Source organism: Cynara cardunculus, assembly GCF_001531365.2.
Source record: "Cynara cardunculus var. scolymus isolate 2C chromosome LG 10, CcrdV1, whole genome shotgun sequence".
Lineage (NCBI taxonomy): Eukaryota > Viridiplantae > Streptophyta > Magnoliopsida > Asterales > Asteraceae > Cynara > Cynara cardunculus.
Genome location: NC_037537.1, coordinates 17,394,996 through 17,403,107, shown reverse-complemented (window position 1 = coordinate 17,403,107; position 8,112 = coordinate 17,394,996).

Sequence of the window (8,112 nt, the reverse complement as noted above, 5' to 3'; positions counted from 1 at the left end):
TATATAATGAAGATTATTTGACATAAATGAACCTTTAGTGTATAATTGTTCGGGAATTACATATTATTGAATTATATATAAGGTATTTTTGAAAAAGTTATGGCCTTGCCGTAAGCCCGTAACTCATAAGACTCCACGACTCACGCCATTTAGATACGTGGTTACAATTTATAATAATGGTTGTAAAGATACCACAATTATGTAAAAATAATCAAATTCATGATTGCCAGAATAGGTGAATGCATTGCTGGAATTTGCTTAGACGTTCTACCGTTTTGTTAAGTGAAAAATCAATAAAATGTTAACTGATTTTCAAATTAATTCCTGTGTTTTCCTTGTAAAAATAGTCAATTTCTGGAAGGAAAAAAAGTTGCATGGTTGATGCAAAGATTCATCAAAAGTTGGTTTGTTTGGTTGACTAGTCTAAGGAAATGGATGCTCTCCATGCAGATCAACAAATCATTGACCCCCTTTAACCTAACCACCAACTAAACACTCATACACTCACACACTATATACAGGTGTATTTCAAGTATTTGTATATTATATATATTGGTGAACATGTATACATAGATAGATATATAAGTCGGGTTCAAATGAGAATAGTGACCAAATAGCATATATAACATATATAGGAATGGTTAAATCATATTTGATTTTACACTAAAATCACATGTGATTCACGCGACTTTGGTCACGACCGGAGAACACGTGTCACATCGCTCGCTCACCCTTATGTTGACCGTGTTCTGTAATCTAATTCGACTTCAGTGCAAACTCACATGTGATTTGATATTTTTCGTATTTTTTTTATTTTGACTATGTTATCGTTTAATCCTGCGGAATCCCTAATACACACACACATATGTGAAGAGAGAGAGAGAGGGGGGTCATTTAGGAACCTTAAATATGTTGAGAACCCAAAAAACACATATTTTATGTAATATTCATGATGAATAATGTGATAAATATTTATAGTGACTGAATGTTGTGACATAAATGCAAATGATGAATGATATTCATTATCATTCAAAGTTGTATATATCATGAATACTACATAAAATACGTTGTTCTCAGATTCTCAATATATTTAAGGTTTCTAAATAAACCCCCCTCTCTCTATATATACACATACACACACAATTATTTTGTTAACCGAATAAATGATATTCACTTTACAAACCCATTTGAGATGATTGAATAATGTACTAATTAGACGGTCAACAAAGAAATGTCTCTCTCTCTATATATAGGGCCAAAAAACTCAAATATTTTAATTCCTCAAGAACTACCTATTTTATGAGTATTCATTCATAATGAATATATGTCATGACATTCATCATGAATATTTTTATCACAATATTTATCATGAATACTAAAAAAAAGTGATTTCTAAAATATTTAAGGGTTTTTTAATGAACCTCTCTCCATCCATCCATATATACATACACTTGGGATCATGTGAGACCAAAGGTTTTTCGTGAGACCCGTAAGATTAATTCTCAACCCTTTGATTAGATCTACAATTTGACAATCTGAACATTCATGAACGCCACGAGACTTCTCAATAATCACAAAATTGTCACCGTGCAATTTTAGACTATTAGATCATTAGCTTATAAAATTGATCAATGAGCATAAATTGGTCTTACAGGTCTCACAAAAAACCCTTGGTTTCACGTGAACCCAACTCTATATATATATATATATACACACACACACATACATACACATATACATACATATATACACATATATATACATACATATATATATATGCGATCTTAATGTTCCTCCTTATATCTTTGTTGAAGTGGCAAATTAAGAAAGATGAGAGAGAGAGGGCCATCTCCAGTGGTTCCTTCATTGATGGTTGGTGTCCTTGGTCTACTCATCTTGAGTTCAACTTTGGAGAAGTTAAGGGGAACTCTTTCTTCTTTAGTCACAGGAGGGAAACCTGCAATCCTTTTTCTTCCAATCTTATTGTTACTACTCATACACTTGACATCTGCATTCCTCCCCACACCACACAATCATTCCTATTCATATCATCCTTCTAATTCCCATTTTGATCATTCTACACGATTCGGATTCGGATTCGGATCTCTACTCTTGCTTCTACTCTTCATCATCCTCTCCCATGTTTTCTCTTGAAACTTGATATTACAATTCCATACAACTTCTTCCAAAACCACCATTGGAAGACATAGACGGACCTAGAGGGGTGGTTAGGTGGCACGTGCCACCGTATTGTTCCTCCGTGGTAAAGGTCAAAAAAATTAGGTTCGTGAAAGGTGCAACCCTTTTATATGGTGTCACCRTATCCAAAAATTCTTGGGTCCGTCCCTGTTGAAAGAGTACTCAAAACTTAACTGGTAAGGTCTTGGGTTTGTATGGGTATTTGGATATTAACTTCAGGTTTCGTGAGATCAGTCAGCGTGCACACGAGTTGGCTCCGTTGTAAGAAAAAGAGTGAAGTTATTATCGTACAACCTTGAAAATTATTACTGTATTGTTTTTATTGTTTGTTATATTCTAACTTTAAGTGTTGCATATGTATTTAATGACTTAGAAGTTAGGGTTTGTTTTGATAGTTATAGTATCCATATTTTAATCATATTATTTGCATATAAATTCTAAGAAGTAGGTTAATTGGTTCAATACATATATGGTAACAATGGGCCGTTTACCAAACACTTATCCGGTAAGCGTTTATCGATAAAATTTAACACTATCATTTATTTACTGAGTAAGATTTTAGTCCACCAAAAACAGCATCGTATGTAACAATTTACCCGGTAAGCACTTACCATGGTAAGAGTAGTTGCCATCACAAACTGGGTAAGATTTTTGGTCATTGTCTCACTCTTACTGGGTAAGATTCTTGGTTCTTACCATATTCATCCGGTAAGGTAATGTGACTTGGTGTTCACTTATCCGAATAAACGTTTGGTAAACGGCGCCTTAATTTCCATTTTAGACAATATACTAAATGGAGAAATATCTCCAAAACTAAACCTATATATTTCCGGTAGATGAAAAAGGGTGAGTATTACATATCTTTAACTAAAATCAATGAAAAAAAAATTGGTTTGTCTACTAAATGTGTACATTGTTATAAATAAAAATGGATCCCAGGAGGTCCCAGATTCAAATCCAAGAAGAAACAAAAATCCCTTTGTGACCACGGAGGTTCAAATGCGGTGACTTCGGGCTATCTGCAAAGCAGGTAGTCGCCCTGGGATTAGTCGGCTTGCATAGTAGATTGGATATCCAAGTTAATCAAAAAAAATTGAAATGAGATATGTTGTCCTTCAATCTGTTTAACCTAGAGAAGATCGTCAGCTATGGAGAAAGAACGACAACGAGGTGAAGAGGAGATGCCGTTTGGTAAAGGGGTTTGAATGAGTAAGGGTATGGGAATGTCAAAAGTGATTTATCTTTTTTTTACTTAAAAACTTTTTTAGTCAAATTTTATAGTTTAAAAAAATTAGGTAACAAATTTTGAAAATTTAGTTTTTTTTTAATTAAAAATATTTAAGAATCTAATCATTTAGGAAAGTAAGTACGATGGGACCGGTTGAACGGTTGAAGCTAAAGCTAGCCCGGGGGACAGTTTATTAGTAGCCCATTGCTTCAAGATCTAAGAGGTAGATTAGGCCGGCCCAGCCATCTTTCAAAGAATTTTAGTTAGGCACCATTAGGTAGAGAGGCCAAATGGGTCCGACCCGATTCATGACCAGCGGAGAATCGAGACCGACCTGGTCCGTGGCTGACTAGGACCGGTTTGGCACTTCTGATTAAGGACCGGTTACACTTTTCAACCAAAACAAGGTTCGGGATGGCCCGGGACAAGGACCGGTTATGGGTTGGCTTGGGACCGGCCCCATTTTTTCAAAAAATAGAATTCATTTCTTGATGATTTTTTTTTTTTATGTCAAAATGTTAGTATAAATATTACAAAGAGTTTGGTACAAAAAAAATGAAGAAAAAAGGTAAAGAAACGGGCCATTTTCAAGCGTAAAAAACTCAAAAACATGCATCCATGGTTGCTGCCTATTTGGTTGCGACTGGGTAGGGCATGTCTAGATTTGACCCAAAAATCCGTGTCTGATGAGTTGGTTAAAAAAAACGATTTTTTCAAACTAAGAGGCTCGAACGTGAGACCTCCACGCCTGCTTAAAAACGCTTTAACCAGTAAGGGTCCATTTGATTCGTAGAATTGTTTTTGAGAGATTTGGATTTTGTGGAGGGATTTGGATTTGGATTGGAATGGATTTGAAATCATTTTGGTTTATACGATTTGGAATGCAATTGGATTCCATTATTTATAAAAAAAATTATAAATAATTAAATTACATTTTTATTATTCGATTACTACAAAACAAATGTTTTCAACATTTTTTAAAACCTTATTTCATACAATCCTACAAAATCTTGTGAAATCTTGAGCACTCATTTTGAAATTTAAATTAAATAATAGGATTTCAAATCCGGACAATCCAACAAACCAAATATCATATTAGAATGGATTTGAAATCCAAATCCATTTAATTCTTGCAAACCAAACGGAACCCAAAGATCCGTTTGGTTTGCAAGATTGTTTTTAAGGGATTTAGATTTGAAAGGATTTGGATTAGAATGTACTTGAAATCATTGGTGTGTTTGGTTCGTAGGATTTGGATTTCATTATTTATAAATAATTTATAGAAAAATTTATAAATAAATATTAAAATAATTGAATTACATTTTTATTAATCAATTATTACAAGACAAATGTTTAGAAAAAAAAAAATTTAAAACCTTATTACATACAATTCTATAAAATCCCGTGAAATCCCGAGCACTCCCTAAGAGGGTGTTTGGTTCGTCGGAATCTGGTGGAATTGGAATGGTCAATTTCGTTGACCAAATTTCATTCCAACGTTTGGTTACCCGTAGAATGGAATTGAATTCCAAACATTCTCTCATTTGAGGATTTCATCATTCCTTCGTAAAAGTGGTGGAATTGAAATCCATTGCATCCAAAATTGTGTAAATGACAAAAATATCTTCTTCCAGTTTCATCATTTGCTTAACGATTTATGCTTGCTTCTCGTTTCTTCTTATCAATTACTGTTGTTGCTTAACGATTTGTGCTTATCTGTTGCTTCTAGTTTCTGCTTAATGATTTCTACTTGCTTATCGTTTCTGTTTATCGATTACTGTTGTTGCTTCCAGTTTCTGCTTAACGATTTTTGCTTATTTGTTGCTTCCTGCTTAATGATTTCTACTTGCTTCCCGTTTCTGCTTATCGATTACTGCTGTTCTTTCTAGTTTTTGCTATGTTTGAAGGATTTCAATTAAATTCTAGGATTTCAAATTCGGACAATCCAACAAACCAAACATAGGATCGAAATGGATTTGAAATGCAAATCCTCCCAAATCCATCTCATTCCTTCAAACCAAACGACACCTGAATATTATTAAAATATTTAAGCATTGATTTTTACTTCGAGAATATTATAACAACGTCGCATTTATATTTCAAGTAAATTTGAGTGAAAATAAGATATGAAAGTATTGGGGTTAACCAATAAAAATTGTTAAGAGTTAGCGTGCTAAGATCGTTGGGAGGTAATAATAAATTTAGTTACGGTTATTTAAGATATCTTACGAATGTTATGAGTTATCATGTAGGTTGCAGTTTTAAGAAAACGACCTATCAAACGTTAACGATTCACAATGAGTAAATTATGCGATTTTTACGGGATATATATATGATTATTACAAAGTATTTTTTTCATCATATTTGCATGATGTGTTTATATGCATATGACGATAACTTGATTGTATTGATGTACATGATATTCAAGTATATGCATGATATGAAAGATGTTGATAACGATGACTTGATATTATAAATATGATATTCAAGTATATGTTATAACGAACCATACGGTTCTAATTTCAATTACCAAATAAAAAAATTTGTAAAATAAACCCAGCTTAATCACAATAAAATGATGAAATTAAAGCAAGTAACGAGACAATATTCACATAATCAACTTCATTTTTCTCTTCTTTCAGTTTTGTTTGGTTCACACCAAGGAACACACAAAAATGTTTTAACCAACCCCCTTTTCTTAAATCCTACCCAATGAGATATATCAAAGAATCTCAATTAAAAATAATACTTTAAAAAGTATGGCGGTGGGAGTTTTAAATGGTTTTAAGCATAATAACAAATCAAACCCTTCAACTTATTACCATCTTTCAAAAATAACCCTAAACTTTATAACCAATAAACCCGGTTATCACATATATTTAATATAATATTACTTTTCTCTCCTAAAAGTTTAATTTCATTGTCTTCCAACGTTGAAAAAGAATTAAATACTTTTTTCAGAGTTTTAGAAATTTATCCAAATTTATCTCTTTCTTTTCATTATCTATACTATATTATAAAATATTTGACAAAAACTCTTAAAAACTATTTTTTATGCATAAAATACTGTTTATTGATGCATATTACTTAAAATTCAAGATTACAAGTAAATTGTGTATAAGTACAACTTATTAAAGCTCTATATTTGAATTCGTGTAATTAACTGCAGATAAACATAATTAAATAGAGAATAAACATCTTACTTTAAAATATAAAAAATTAAAAATATAATTAGAATAATTATTGAGTTCTAACATAATATTTAATTATCAACTTTATAAAATAATACATTATTAAACCTAAATTAAGTTACTTTGTTACGTTAAATTAAATTATAATAAAAAATTTGAATTAAAAAACAAATAAAAACTTTTAAATAGTTAATTTGATACTAATATTGATATATTTTTTTGTAACTTTAATATGATATTTTCAAATTTATATTTTATTCAAAAATAAAAACATTATCGCTTTCTTAAAACCACATATAATCACATTATGTCGACATAGATACAAAAATAAAACGAAACATTGATATGAAAATGTGTCTCGATGCATTACACGAGTACCCTTCTAGTTAATTATAACATATTTATTAGAATAAAAATATTTCTTAAATATCTTAAATCTCTATTTTACATCAATGCTGAAAATACTTTCATAACATAGTTTTGAAAGTTTCTTAACAATAATTTTATAATGTAATAAAATAATGTTTTGTGATTAGTTGGTAACAATAGATATGTTAAATTATCAGCCTTTAACTTATAATAAGACAATAAATATGAGATAATTAAAATATTATGAATAATTGAACGTTTTAATAAGATTCTATATTAAAAGTTTCTAACAAATATTCATTTCAAATAATCCATGTGATACATTTATAATTAAAATAAATCACCGGTTTGACCTTTATAAATATATATTGTGTTATATAGTGTCGTTAAGAGAAAATTATACCAAATATGTCTGTTTTTTTATAAAAAAGAAGTCGACTAATAGTCCAAACTGTTAAAAATGAAAATAACATATTCAAAGAGATAATATTATTGCATTTATGACCAAAAATTATTTCATATAATAATCGATAGTTAGACACAAACAAGAATTCAATAAAATGACAAAAAAAAAAAATTACGAACGGACAAATTTACATAAAATATAGAAAACCTGTTGCACCACAAGCAAAAATCATATAGATTAATAACAATCCATCTAAAAAGAATTTTGGTTGTTGCCAACGGGGATCCCCCATTGCGAAAGGTTGCAGGTTCAAAGTTGTATGCCACAACTATGGTACTGTACGCAATGACGGATCCAGAAATTTTATAGACTGGGGTCTTGTGGAATAGTCTACTTGGGGAGGGGGGCGTCGAGGGAATTGCACATATAGAGATTCAAAAAAGAATAGACCTGATCCAAATCATAATCAATATGGGATTTCCAAAAATATTAATACCAGGGCTTGACATGCCGCGAATCCTCTTGAAAGAGAGGGGTGCCTTCGGGAACGCGGACACAGGTGCCAGCAGCCGCGGTAATACAGAGGATGCAAGCGTTATCCGAAATGATTAAACGTTTTCTTTTACTTTTTGACTGGGGTCCCTTCCCCTCTCTCCTTTATACGTTGTCTCTGCCCCTGACTGTACGTGGGACTTCGGCATCATACAGCTCCATCCCAA